Source organism: Zalophus californianus, chromosome 16, assembly GCF_009762305.2.
Source record: "Zalophus californianus isolate mZalCal1 chromosome 16, mZalCal1.pri.v2, whole genome shotgun sequence".
In the NCBI taxonomy this organism is placed as follows: domain Eukaryota; kingdom Metazoa; phylum Chordata; class Mammalia; order Carnivora; family Otariidae; genus Zalophus; species Zalophus californianus.
In genome coordinates, this window is record NC_045610.1 from 47817290 (window position 1) to 47829993 (window position 12704).

Genomic DNA, 12704 nt, shown 5'->3' on the forward strand with positions numbered 1-12704 from the left:
GACATGGTCATATTCTGGGGCTTCAGGATAAAGGAAACATATTTTAAACTGAACCCAAGATTCAGAGGGCAGGAAAATTAAGTCTCAATGCTGTAACCCATCACCACCAAGAACTCCATTAAGGGCTATGGTGAGAGATGTGGAAGCTATGCTTTCTGCCCTTCTGGACCTCAGCGGCCAGCTGGGGAGAAGACAGACACCTGAAAAGCTGGGCAGCAAAACAGAAGACACCAAGCCAACCCTGTGATATCTAGTACATTACCTCTCTCCCTATTCACTAAAGGCCCATTTACTAGACACCACACACCATGACAGACCCTACAAAATGGAAATTAACACCACAATCTGGAAAGAGACCCTATCAAAGGAGCTAAAACACACTTGAGGAATGAACGTCAGGTGTTCTGAGGAAGCTAAGACCAGTGTGGGAAGCAGGATACCTGCTCAGCCTCTTAAACTGATGGGGAAGGGGCGCCTGGCTGGCTGGGTCAATAGAGCATGTGACTCTTAATCTTAGGGTCATGAGTTCAGATCCCAGGCTCTAGGCGTGGAGCCTACTTCAAATAAAAAAAAAAAAATTAAAATTAAATAATAAATGGACGGGCAGGTTGTGGCAGAAGGGGCATGATTAGAAAGAAGCGAAAAGGTGTAAGATGAGCATGGGCATGATGTGTCCTGCCAAATGGGCCTTTACCTCCAGGAGGGTGGGTGGGTGCTGGGGAGCAGGGGGAGACCAGCAGTACAGGAGCAGCATCCTGGGGAGTGCAAGCGCAGCCTTGGGAGCTGCTGGTATATACGTGCTGGCAGGCAAATAGAGCTTCTGGCACTTGCTCTTTTTCCAGCTGACTCTGTGGGACCTTGAACAAGCCAAAACTTCTCTGGTTCTCAGAATCTTCATCTGTAAAATGGAGGATCACGAGTTCTTTCCAAATCTAAAATCCTACATGTTTATAGATGATTGTACACAACCCAACATAACACACTTATACAAGTAATCTACGAGAGATGATCAACACTACATTGCGTGCTTGTTTCTTTAGTTTGAAGAACTCCTATATTTGAGTCTTCTGTCAAATATTCATGTGCAAAATGCTGGCACCTCATACTACCAACAAGAGAAAAAGTAAACCTTTGGTGGGGGTGTGGGTGGCAAACAGTGATCCTGCGTCACTAGAGCAGAAAATACCCCAATGATGACCAGAACGACCATTCAAGAGCACAGTCACAACATGGACACATCTGAAACTACACATTTTTAGCATCAATACTTAAGAGAAGTTATATTCATAGCAACTTTCCAACAGAGTTTTGCCCATGCTCACCATGACCCTCAGGCTTTCCTATCCCCAACAGATTCAGGAAAAGAGAATGATCTTTATGGGCAGACAAAGCAATTTAAATCCAGGAGCTGAGGGCAAGTTAAAAAGACACACAGCCTCAGGTCCAGGACAATCCTTCCCGGTTACCTTTAAACCAACAGGTTTGTAAGCTTAGTAAGAAGAAAAATACCAAGTGCAACACGTTTTTCATTTAACTGTCACCTAGTTTTATAAGTGTAATTTAAGAAGAAAATTATAAAGGTAATTTAAAAAGAGAAGTTTGATACTTGATAATTCTCAGTAGGCTGAAAAATAAGCTTCATTTAAATTGCTTTAATAACAGGGCACCTGGGTGGCTCAGTCAGTTAAGCGTCCCATGCCTCAGCTCAGGTCGTGATCTCAGGGTCGTGAGATCAAGCCCTGTGTCGGGCTCCCCACTCAGCGCAGAGTTGGCTTGAGATTCTTTCTCCCTCTCCATCTGCTCCTCCTGCTAGTTCTCTCTCGCTCTCTCAAATAAATAAATACAAATCTTTAAATTGTTTTAATAACATAAAGGATGACCTGTAAGTCTCTGCTGTTCTGAGGCTGCTTCACGGGTAGCAGTGGCTACAAGTTAAAATGACTGCGGGCACAGGGGTAAAGACAGAGCATGATTTGGGGGCTGAACAGTGTGAGTCAGTCCTCTGGGAGGCAAGGCAAGAGTGGAGAGGCCTGTCTATAGTTGAGGGTGGGATGGCCTGGGAATCCGCAGGCAAAGTCCGGTCCAGGCAGCAGCCAAAGGGAGAAAACAGAAAACAGTAGTGTATCCAGGAGCGTGCGGTACAACGAGCAAGCACCTGCCCAGGAAGGACCACCATCGGGGCCTCCTTGCCCAATCTTCCTCCACACAGTCGGGCCCCCTGACTTGCCAGTTGAAGGGGCCTCTGCTCTTCTCTGATCAGACTGTCTCAAGGCCTGTGTCAGCCAGTAGGGCCCAAGCTGGACCCCACGGAGAGCTGGGTGCCAGGGAGCCAGCTAAGGGCAGGCAGTCTGGCTTACCATCCAGTGTCTTTCTCCCCCGCATCCGCACTGACCAAAGCCTTGCTCTACTTCACCAGATTCGGGTTTTTTGTAGGCTTATTTTTATGTTTGTGTTTTATCTATTTTACCTGATAAAATGTGATAAAACATTGATAAAACCTGCCCTGTCAGGCCACAGCTGCAATACTACTGTTTAAATAGAAGAAAATCTCAGGGCCCTGTTTGCTCATCTGCAAAATGAGGGGATTAGATTGAAGAAAAGCTGCTTCTAGGACCAAAATTGCTAGATAATTGAACGTGGTGGAACCAGAGTCAATGGTTTGAGTTCTAGACAACCCATCAAGTGGGTCACTGCCTCCTCCCGGGGACTACTGCAAGCTCCCTCCTCTCTGTCCTCCAGTGGCTGGCTGCTGGGGCCAGCAATACTGACCCTCCCACAGTAACAGCCCTGCAGGACAACCAAGGTCAAGAGAAAAGAGCACCTGACTGTTGCCCAGGAAGATAACGTGGTTTGTCCAAGGCCACGGACCTGACCGAGAAGGGGGAAGGGAGGGATAGTTAGACATGGGCTTTTGACACTGATGTCCTGAAGCCTTTTTAACCACAGCAGGCTGCCTCCTCCAGCATGTCATGCATGTGCTTTATGACTGCTTTGTCCTGGACTTGGTACCCACCCCCTGTGCTCCCTCACAGACAGGTCTCCCAGGGACTAAAAGCTCAGTTCTCAGCCACCAGCCTGTGACCAGCTGTGTGGAGAAATTAAGAGTCATCTCATTATCCACCTGACAATCTAGCACCTTAAAAAAGTAACTAGCTCCTGCCCTCTACTCCAACTCAATTATAACCGGACTCCAAACAAGGAGACAACCTTATCAAGCCCTCAGGAACTGAAAGTCCAGAAAAGGAAATTTCCTTCCCAACAGGTCTCCTTCTTCCAAAGCCACCAGCAGATCACAGGACCCTGGGCTTTGACACCGGCTCCTGAGTCCTGCGGGGGGAGGGCCTATAGCTCATGTTGCCACAGAGGAGGATTTCCTGCCAGAGGTGCACGTTTAAGCAAAAGTCTGATTTGGTCACGAGCAAAATGGGCTTAAAGATTAATCACATCCAGCCCCAGAATGGATGGGGGTAGCAGAGGCGTCTGGGAAGGCAAGTTCTATTATCAGGCCCACCATTCTGCTGAAAATAACTAACACTGAATTCGATATTAAAAAGAAAAAAAAAATCTTCTGGAAAGCACTCAAGCTTTTACAACTGGGAAAGGAATAACCAGGCTGAGGCTAGGGCAAACAGGAACCCAGAGAAGAGTTCTAGAAAAGCCACGTTAGCCCTCAAGACATTGAGTGATTCTGGCAAACTGGAACTTTAATTTTAATGATCTCCTGAGCAGAAATCCAAGTTCAGGGCCGGCCGAGGTAGAGCACTAACAGAAGACCCTTCCACAATGAGCTGGAACTCCAAAGGGCTACATCTACTCAGCAACAAGTGAACAAGAGACAAATGGGCCCTCTTAGATTTGAGAACTTTGAGGACATTACACTAAGCGAAGTACGCCAGTCACAAAAAGACAAATACCGAATGATTCCACTTACTTGAGGTATCTCAAGTAGTCAAATTCAAATAAAAAGAACACAGAATGGCAGTTACTGAGGGCTGGGGGAGGGAGAAATGGGGAGTCGTTTAGTGGGTCCACATTTTCAGTTTTATATGATGAAAACGTTCTGGGGATTGGTTGCATAACAATGTGGATATACTTAATTAACTCTACTGGATTGTACACCCAAAAACAGTGAAGGTGGTAAATATTATGCTATGCATATTTTACCATAAATTCAAACTAAAAAATATTTTAAAAAATATTCATTCAAAACTTTACAATGAGGGCGCCTGGGTGGCTCAGATGGTTAAGCGTCTGCCCTCGGCTCGGGTCATGATCCCAGGGTCCTGGGATCGAGTCCCGCATCAGGCTCCCTGCTCCTTGGGAGCCTGCTTCTCCCTCTGCTTCTCTCTCTCTCTCTCTCCCCCTCTCTTTCTCTCCTCCTCTGTCTCTCATGAATAAATAAATAAAATCTTTAAAAAAAAAAACTTTACAATGAAATAATAAAATACTTTGAGCTACTTAGCATGCCAATGAAAACAATTCTACTCAAAAAGCTCTCATTGATCTTCAGCCTTTGCCATGTGGTTACATTCTCAGGTAACAAATGTAATTGTATATATGCTCTCATACTTCTTGGAGGTCAAAAAAGAAAGCTATTTAGAGCCCAGTGCTCCCCGAACCTTAGCCTTGGTCAGGTAGGTTTCAGGGAAAAAGGACATTTCAAACTGTTCTGCTGATGGGTCTTTCCTAAGATCCTGACTGCAATTCTCCATTAAAGTTCCTATGCCTTGTAGAGATGGCCATTGCTCTCATTAAGACTGAGAAAGCCTCCTCTCTCTATAAATAAATAAAGGGCGCCTGGGTGGCTCAGTCTGTTAAGTGTCTGACTCTTGATTGTGGCTCAGGTCATGATCTCAGGGTTGTGAGATTGAGCCCCAAATCAGGCTTCGCCGCACTGAGTGTGGAGCCTGTTTAAGATTCTCTCTCTCCCTCTGCCCCTCCCCCTCCTCAGGCACAGGCTTGTGCTCGCTCTCTAAATAAATAAATAAAATAAATAAATAAGACTGAGAAAGCCTCAAAGAAGGGCTTCTCTCCCTAGCATTTATGCTGGATTTTATTCTATCCAGTCCAAAAACAAGGAATAAATCAATGCCTCAGCTCCCATCTAACCTGAACTCATAAAAAACAAAGACCTTACATAGGAAGCCAGGAGCCAACTGCCCTCCCTATCATGAAGTCCATGAGGCTCTCAAACTTAGTACAGTCAAAGTTAGAATATGAAACATCCATGAAATTTATTTTATTTCTAGTCACTCAAAAAGGTTATCATTAATTAGCCATGAAAAACCAATCAACAATAAATCAGACTATATAATGAAAAATGAAAAGCTATTTCAAGATTCAATGTTGGCATTTATTAACTCATATAATAACCTCCCTGAATTCCGGTGATTTTTTTTTTCGGGGGGGGGACTAATTTTCTAATAAAAATTGTCCTTCCTACCTCCAGCTGTCTTTGAAACAATCCAATCCTGGTGTCCTACAGAGCCATAAAAAAGAGAAAAGAGTTCCTTCCAGGTCACTCACTTATCAGCAGTTCATTCACTTGGTCCTCCCACATTGAAACAAATAGTGAGCAGAGCCTGGGTGGCTCAGTCAGTTGAGCGTCCAACTCTGTATTTCAGCTCAGGTCATGACCTCAGGGTCCTGAGATTGAGCCCCACTGGGCTCCATGCTTGGAGGGGAGTCTGCTTGGGATTCTCTCTGTCTCTCCCTCTCCCTGTGCCCCTCCCCCTGCTCACACATACCCACACTCTTTCTCTCTAAAATAATAAATAAATAAATAAATAAATAAATAAAACACCAAATAGTGATGTGGCCATTACTATCATTACTATTGGTTTCTAAATAACATACTAGATTAGAGGAAGCACCGGAGGAGGGAAAAAGAAACGGACGGAAGCAAGGAGGGAAGAGAACAATTTTGACTGAAAACTGAACTAATCTCCAGATAAAGAGCACACAGTAATATAGCAGATCTTAGGAGGCAAGCCTGTCTGGAATATGTCTCATTTCTCAGAAACATCACTAATCCTTCAAGATCATTATTAAAATGCTTTGTTTTTGTAAAATTCCGCCTGTTGGATATTTGCTGCCTCTGAACAAACTTGCACTTGGACGTATGATGTATGAGTGCCACCTGCTAGCATGGGTTGTGTCAGTCAATAGTTTTAATTCAAAAACTTCTCTTAGCAGGGGAAAAGAGGCAAGCTGCATTGTGTGGCAGAGGATGGTTTAATACCTCTTATCTTTCTAAAGGAAGAAGCCTTAAGGCTGCAGAGGAAACAGCTGAATCTGGTCAAATCGGTCATAACAGGAAGGTCTGACTGAGCCCAAAAATTTCAAGTGCCTTCGAGTAGCTGTCTCTTGATTCATTTAAATTCAGTGAAGCGGCTGAGAATTGCCAGCAGCCATTCTAATCTGTTAATACTCCGCCTCGCGAACAAAATCAATATTGACATTACAGATAATGAACTAGCTCTGGCCTTAGTTTCATTTAAAAAAAGAAAAGAGAGGAAAGAAAGTATTTCTGGCACAGACAACCCTCCCAAGGCACCCTATCAGAAACTCAGAATGCCTTTCCCATTAGTTATTAGGTTCCAAGACCCACACCCCAAAAAGTCTCCTCCAACCCACGTCCACCCTCTTCGGCCAATGCATGGACCTTCTTCCTGCCACAAAGAGGGCCCAACTGGGAAGAGGGCCATATCCGTGGAGGAAAAGGTGTTCAAATGCATCAACACAGTTAGAATTTTGCTCTATAGACTGCTAGCTGGTCCCAATAATGAAATCCAAGTTCAGTTCACAGGAACCCCTTCAAAACCAGGTCACACCTCCAGCACAACTGCACAAGGCCTACGGACATATTGCAGATATGGAGCAGCGCATGGCAAGGCACCTGAGGTGGGAACAGGTCAAACAAGAGGGAGGCTAAACTGCTGGGTTAGCTACAGCTGAGGGCTGTGCTGGGGGGTAGCGGAGGAAGGTTAATATCTGAGTTGTTCAAAGCCTTAAAAGGCTAAGCGTTTGGATCTATATTTAAATCTTAGGAAACAGAACCCCTGTAGGTTCTTCAGAAGTTTGAAACTGGGTGTAGATGTTTTTGCTCAGGTAAATGAATGCCTGGAACCCAGGAGACTGGGGCTGGAAATCTGGAGGAGGGTGAGACGAGAGTTGTTAGTGGCTGCGGTCACCATATATAAACGTGCTTCAACAGTTGATGTTCATGGGGTCAAATGTTAACAACAGGCAAATCTGGGAAAGAGTACATAGTGCTCCTTATTCAGTTTTTATTTTTGCAACCATTTTAAATTTTGAAATAATTTCCAAGTTGAAAAAAACAAAAAAGGCAGTGCTCTTGCCCTTGTTTGGCTTTGGATCTGTTGTCCAGTGTTGCTCCCTCCCACCTCCCTCTGGCTCTACCTGTCAGAATGATCAAGGCCAGCTACGAGTACTAACAGGAGGGAGCCTGAGTTTTACCATAACTTGAACTTTTTTAAACTTGATTTTGAAATATTAGAGGCTTGCAGTAAGTTGCAAAAGCAATACAAAGAAATGCCGTATACCTTTCACCAATCATTCTTTAAATTTTATTATTTTTTAAAAGATTTTATTTATTTGAGAGAGAGCATGTGAGAGCAAGACAGAGCAGGAGCAGGGAGAGGGACAGAGGCAGAGGGAGAAGCAGACTCCCCACTGAGCAGGGAGCCCGCTGAGGGGCTTGATCTCAGGACCCCAGGATCATAACCTAAGCCAAAGGCAGATGCTTAACCAAACGAGCCACCCAAGTGCCCCTCATTCCTTAAATTTTAAAGCCAGATCAATCCCAAGAGGTTAAGAAATCAGGTTTTAACTATACACCACTAATTCATCCCTGTAAGAAAAATGCATTCCACTTGAGAGTGAAACTTCCCCTTATAAGAACTTTCTGATAGTCTTTCCTAAGTTCTTAAATGATCAAGTTTAGAAGGTATCATCAATAGGTAATTCCCAATACATCACCAACAGATACATAAACAGGCAATTCACACAGAAGTTCGAATGGCCAATACACAAACAAACAAAAGAAGGTCAACTCACTAAAAACATCAGCTGAGAAACAAATCAGTGAAACAATTTTGGTCCTCAAATGCCATCATTCCATCATTAAAATATAATGCGGAGGGCACCTGGGTGGCTCAGTTGGTTAAGCGACTGCCTTCGGCTCAGGTCATGATCCCCGAGTCCCGGGATCGAGTCCCGCATCGGGCTCCCTGCTCAGCGAGGAGCCTGCTTCTCCCTCTGACCCTCCCCCCTCTCATGTACTCTCTCTCTCTCATTCTCGCTCTCTCAAATAAATCAATAAATCTTTAAAAAAAATATAATGCGGGATGCTGTCAACGGCACATTGAGACAAACCCACTACTGCCCTAATGGTTGGAACATAATTGGTTAAGAACTTTCCAGAAACCAATTTTGCAGTAGGTTCCTCAATAATGTTCATTCCAGGGGCACCTGGGTGGCTCAGCTGGTTAAGCGTCTGACTCTTGGATTTCAGCTCAGGTCATGATCTCAAGGTTGTGAGATCAAGCCTGCAAAGCGCCCATGTGTGCTCTCCAATAAATAAATTAATTAAATCTTAAAAAAAAAGATGTTCATTCCACACATACAGCAGGCAAAAACAGAGGGGGGCCAGCAGCACTAATGTCAGTTTTGCTTTCAGTAATTTTTATTTTCTAGTTTTAGGTATTTCCAAATATTTTCATAATCTGGAAAAAAATTACATGTAAATTCATGTCCATCTTTAAAATAAAATCACGATCTTTGGATATAAAATTGTACTTGCCCATCCCCCACAGGTTACCCATGAGTAAACTAAGGCACAGAAATATTCATTTTTACAAAATGAGTCACACCATATGTATGCATGCAATCTGTTTTTATACACAAGATTACAGTGAAGTAATCTAGCATATGGGTATCAGGGAGGCCTTTGGCTTCAGTTCCACCAACCTGGGAGGAGTCTGACCCTCGGGCAAATTATTTACACTAACCAAGCCTCTGTTTCTCCATCTGTAAAATGGGAATGGCAAAAGACTTCAGATTAAATAAAACAATTTATGTAAAGCACTGAGCATGCTCTTTGGTACAAAGCAAGCATTCCCTACATGTTAACTGTGCTTTTAAGTATTTCCTCAAGTCAACAGAGATTCTTTTACACATGATTTTAAATAGCTACATAAAATAAATATCCCATAACATAACCCTTTCAACACAGGATATTCCTTGGAATTTGTTGCTATTACAAACACTGCTACAATGTGTTATGATTCTGTACATAACCTTTGACTGCCTCTGATTATTTCCTCAGTAAACGAGGTCTTAGAAATGAAATTATAGGGTTACATAGCATCTATACATTTGCACTTTTTTTTTAAACACAGTTTCAAGCTCATTGTAAAAACCTTCCAAAACTGTTCCCCGGGGCGCCTGGGTGGCTCAGTCGGTTAAGCGTCTGCCTTCAGCTCAGGTCATGATCCCAGGGTCCTAGGATTGAGTCCCACGTGTCGGGCTCCCGGCTCAGCAGGGAGTCAGCTTCATCCTCTCCCTCTGCCCCTCCACTTGTGTGCTCTCTCTCTCTCAGATAAATAAAATCTTAAAAAACAAAAAACTGCTCCCCTCAAATCAACTGCTTGGAATGTATCTTTCCTTAAAAAAAAGAAAAAAAGAAAGTATCCTTCCTCCCAGTCCTTTTGTTTGTATTTATAAATACACACAAACACATAAAGCTATTTATCTTTTTTTTTTTTACATCCTGCTTTGCAGTTTGTTTTTCACTTACTATTTCTTTTTTTTTTTTTTAAGATTTTATTTATTTATTTGAGACAGCATAAGTCAGGGCGGGGGCAGAGGGAAAGGGAGAAGCAGACTCCCCACTGAGCAGGGAGCCCAATGCGGGGCTTGATCCCAGGACCTCAAGATCATGACCTGAGCTGAAGGCAGACGTGTAACTGACTGAGCCACCCAGGCGCCCCTCACTGTTCCTTGGACTTTTTCGTATGCCTATATAGATAAATTGACAGGTATACATACACACATGCTTTCTCTACATAGTACAGATATATCATCATCCACTTACTCATTCCTTTGATAGAAATTTGACTTTTTTGCATTTTCATTATTAGAAACAATGCTATATTGAAAAGCCTTCTATATAAATCTTGTGTACAGTGCAAGTCTATCTGCAGGATACATTTCTAGAAGTGGAACTGATGGGTCAAAGGAAGTGCATATTTACAATTTTGGAACTATCTTGCGAATTTGCCCGATTTGCTAAACAGTGTATGAAGTGCCCACCCTGAACTTTTGTCAAGACTGAACATTATTTTTAATTTTTGTTCATCTGATCAATGGTAAAAAGGCATCTCAATGCTTCAATAATCATTTCACGTTTTTCCCCATCTGTTTTCCTTCTTCTGTTAACTGGTCATTCATAGTTCTTGCTCAAGGGTTTTTCTTATTCACATTATGAGTCGTGGACAGTTACCATTTTCTCTACTGTCTAATACTGTTCCCCATCTCTGACCTCTCTTTTAATTTTTAGATATACAAAGTTTTAGATTTTGAGGTGTTGAATCTCTCAATCTCTTACTTTATAGTTTCTGGGTTTTACACTTCACAAGGAAGCCTTCCTCATTCCATCAGCTTAAGAGCATTAGTCTCTGAAATCATTGCAGAAAACGAAGACAATGGTATACATAACATGCATATTGTTCTCTGGTCCCCACACAAGGATCAAACTCTTTAGAAAAACTGACAGGAACAATCATTTCTCTGTATTTTTCTAGCTACAATAAACAGGAAAGCATTGGATTTTTTCCCCCTCCAAATCATATTAGTAAACTAGAAAACCTAGCTTACATATCTGAATCCATTAGTATCAACTGACTGCTCAGCTTTTCCATGTGAGGAAAGTATTTCATATTCTTCACAAATCGAGAAAACTCTTTGAGAGAGAGGAAGCGATGGGTGGAGGTAAGAGAAGACCACTTGAAGAAAGGTTGCCCCAGAGCCCTTGTAGACTTGACAGGTGACCACAAAGACTCAGGGTTGAGAGTACATTCCAAGTGAAGGACAGACCATGAGAAAAGAGGAGGCGGCAAGAAACCCAAGGCCATGTTCAAGACCTGCAAGGTCAACGAGGTTCTGTGTTCCTGGTAGAGGCACACTCCTGGACGGCCAACTGGCCACACTGTGGTTCCCTCTGAAGAGGACTACTTGTCTATAGCCGCACCCCCCGCCGCCCCCGCCGGGTAACATTCCCCCAACCTACTCAACCACCATTGTGGATGTGACAGGGAAGGACTTGAGCTGATGGCAGCCCAGTGATATGACCGAGCCCAACAGTTCCACCCAAGTGTGAGATTTTGATAATTGTTCAGTTGGTAGTAGAATCAGCCACTGAAAATTCATACCGAGTGAAGCCATGAGGCAGCAGGGCCAGGAGCTCCGAGAGGGACCAAGACCCTCAAGTGACAGTGATGAAGCTCATCCACTTCACCTCCCTGACCATGGGTCCTTTCACTGTAAACTGAGGGGACCCTCCTCGTCTTCAAGAAGTTTTCCAGAAAGCTCTAAATTCTGTACGTCTATGGTTCTATGATTCAATGTTCATGGAACAAAACCTGCTTAGAGTTCCTACATTTTCATTTTGCCCAGAGAAATTCTTGGCAATTGCTCAAGTCAAGCAAAGGGAACCAGAATACACTTAAAATGATTAATGTGCCTAAGGCAATGAAGCCAAAATATTTTTCTAATAATATTGAAACAGTTCATCTCACATTAACAAATACTTCTAGACCCTGTCTTACTTAGCTCAGCTGTAGAAACATCCCTCACTTCTGGTCATAGGTGGACAGTCTGCCAAGTCTACTAAGAATGAGATGCAGATAACCAGCATTTGCATGTGCTGTGGCAACAAAGCTTCACCCTCTTGTGGATTCAAACTATACCTCCTCCAGGTTCCCACCTATGCTTACAGGGACACAATCCCATACCCTCTCACAAAAGATGATCCCCCCTCCTCCTCTGCCTGGTTTTTTTTTTTTTTAATGGGGCAAGAGAGCAAGGTAAGAGAGGGGCTGGCCTAGTTTTTCAGATGAAACCACCATCTGTACCACCCTCTCTAAATCATTAACACTGCTATTTACTGCCTGTGAGACACCCCCACCCCCAGGCCTCCAAGTCACTCCCACTGCCAGGGGTCTCCGTCCCAGCTAGGGAGGGTGTGCGGGGAGAGGGCTGGGTAGGGGTTGCTCCAGACCCCAGTCAGGAGGTGACTACAGCATGCCCACCTGACCTAGGACACTGCTGTTTCCAGGAAATTCCTGAAATAGCTCATTGATTTTCTGGTCAGATCCCCCACTGGTGTGATTCCAGGCCTTTCTCTCATCCAGGCCTCCAATTTTGTCTCCCTCTTTTCTCCCACTAAGCAGATGGCCTTGCCCCTAATTCACTGGGAAGGTGGTAGGAGTTGCCATCTTGTCTCCCATACCCAACTATATACACAAATCCATCCCTTGACTAGAAATTCTAGCTGCTCCTCTCTAATCTACACCCACACACAGATCCTATCCAGGTCTAAAGAGGCCTAATTCTAAACCAAATGGACCCATCTGTCCCCTCACTCCTGTCCACCCAACCGGACCCCACACTAACTCCCTCTC

General features: G+C 43.8%; 1 protein-coding gene across 5 annotated transcripts in view; it reads right to left on the bottom strand.

Moving 5' to 3' along the window:
* The window catches only part of TEX2 (testis expressed 2), a 102615-nt gene that overhangs the window by 60892 nt on the left and 29019 nt on the right, over positions 1-12704 (bottom strand). The gene's annotated exons all lie outside the window — the stretch shown is intronic.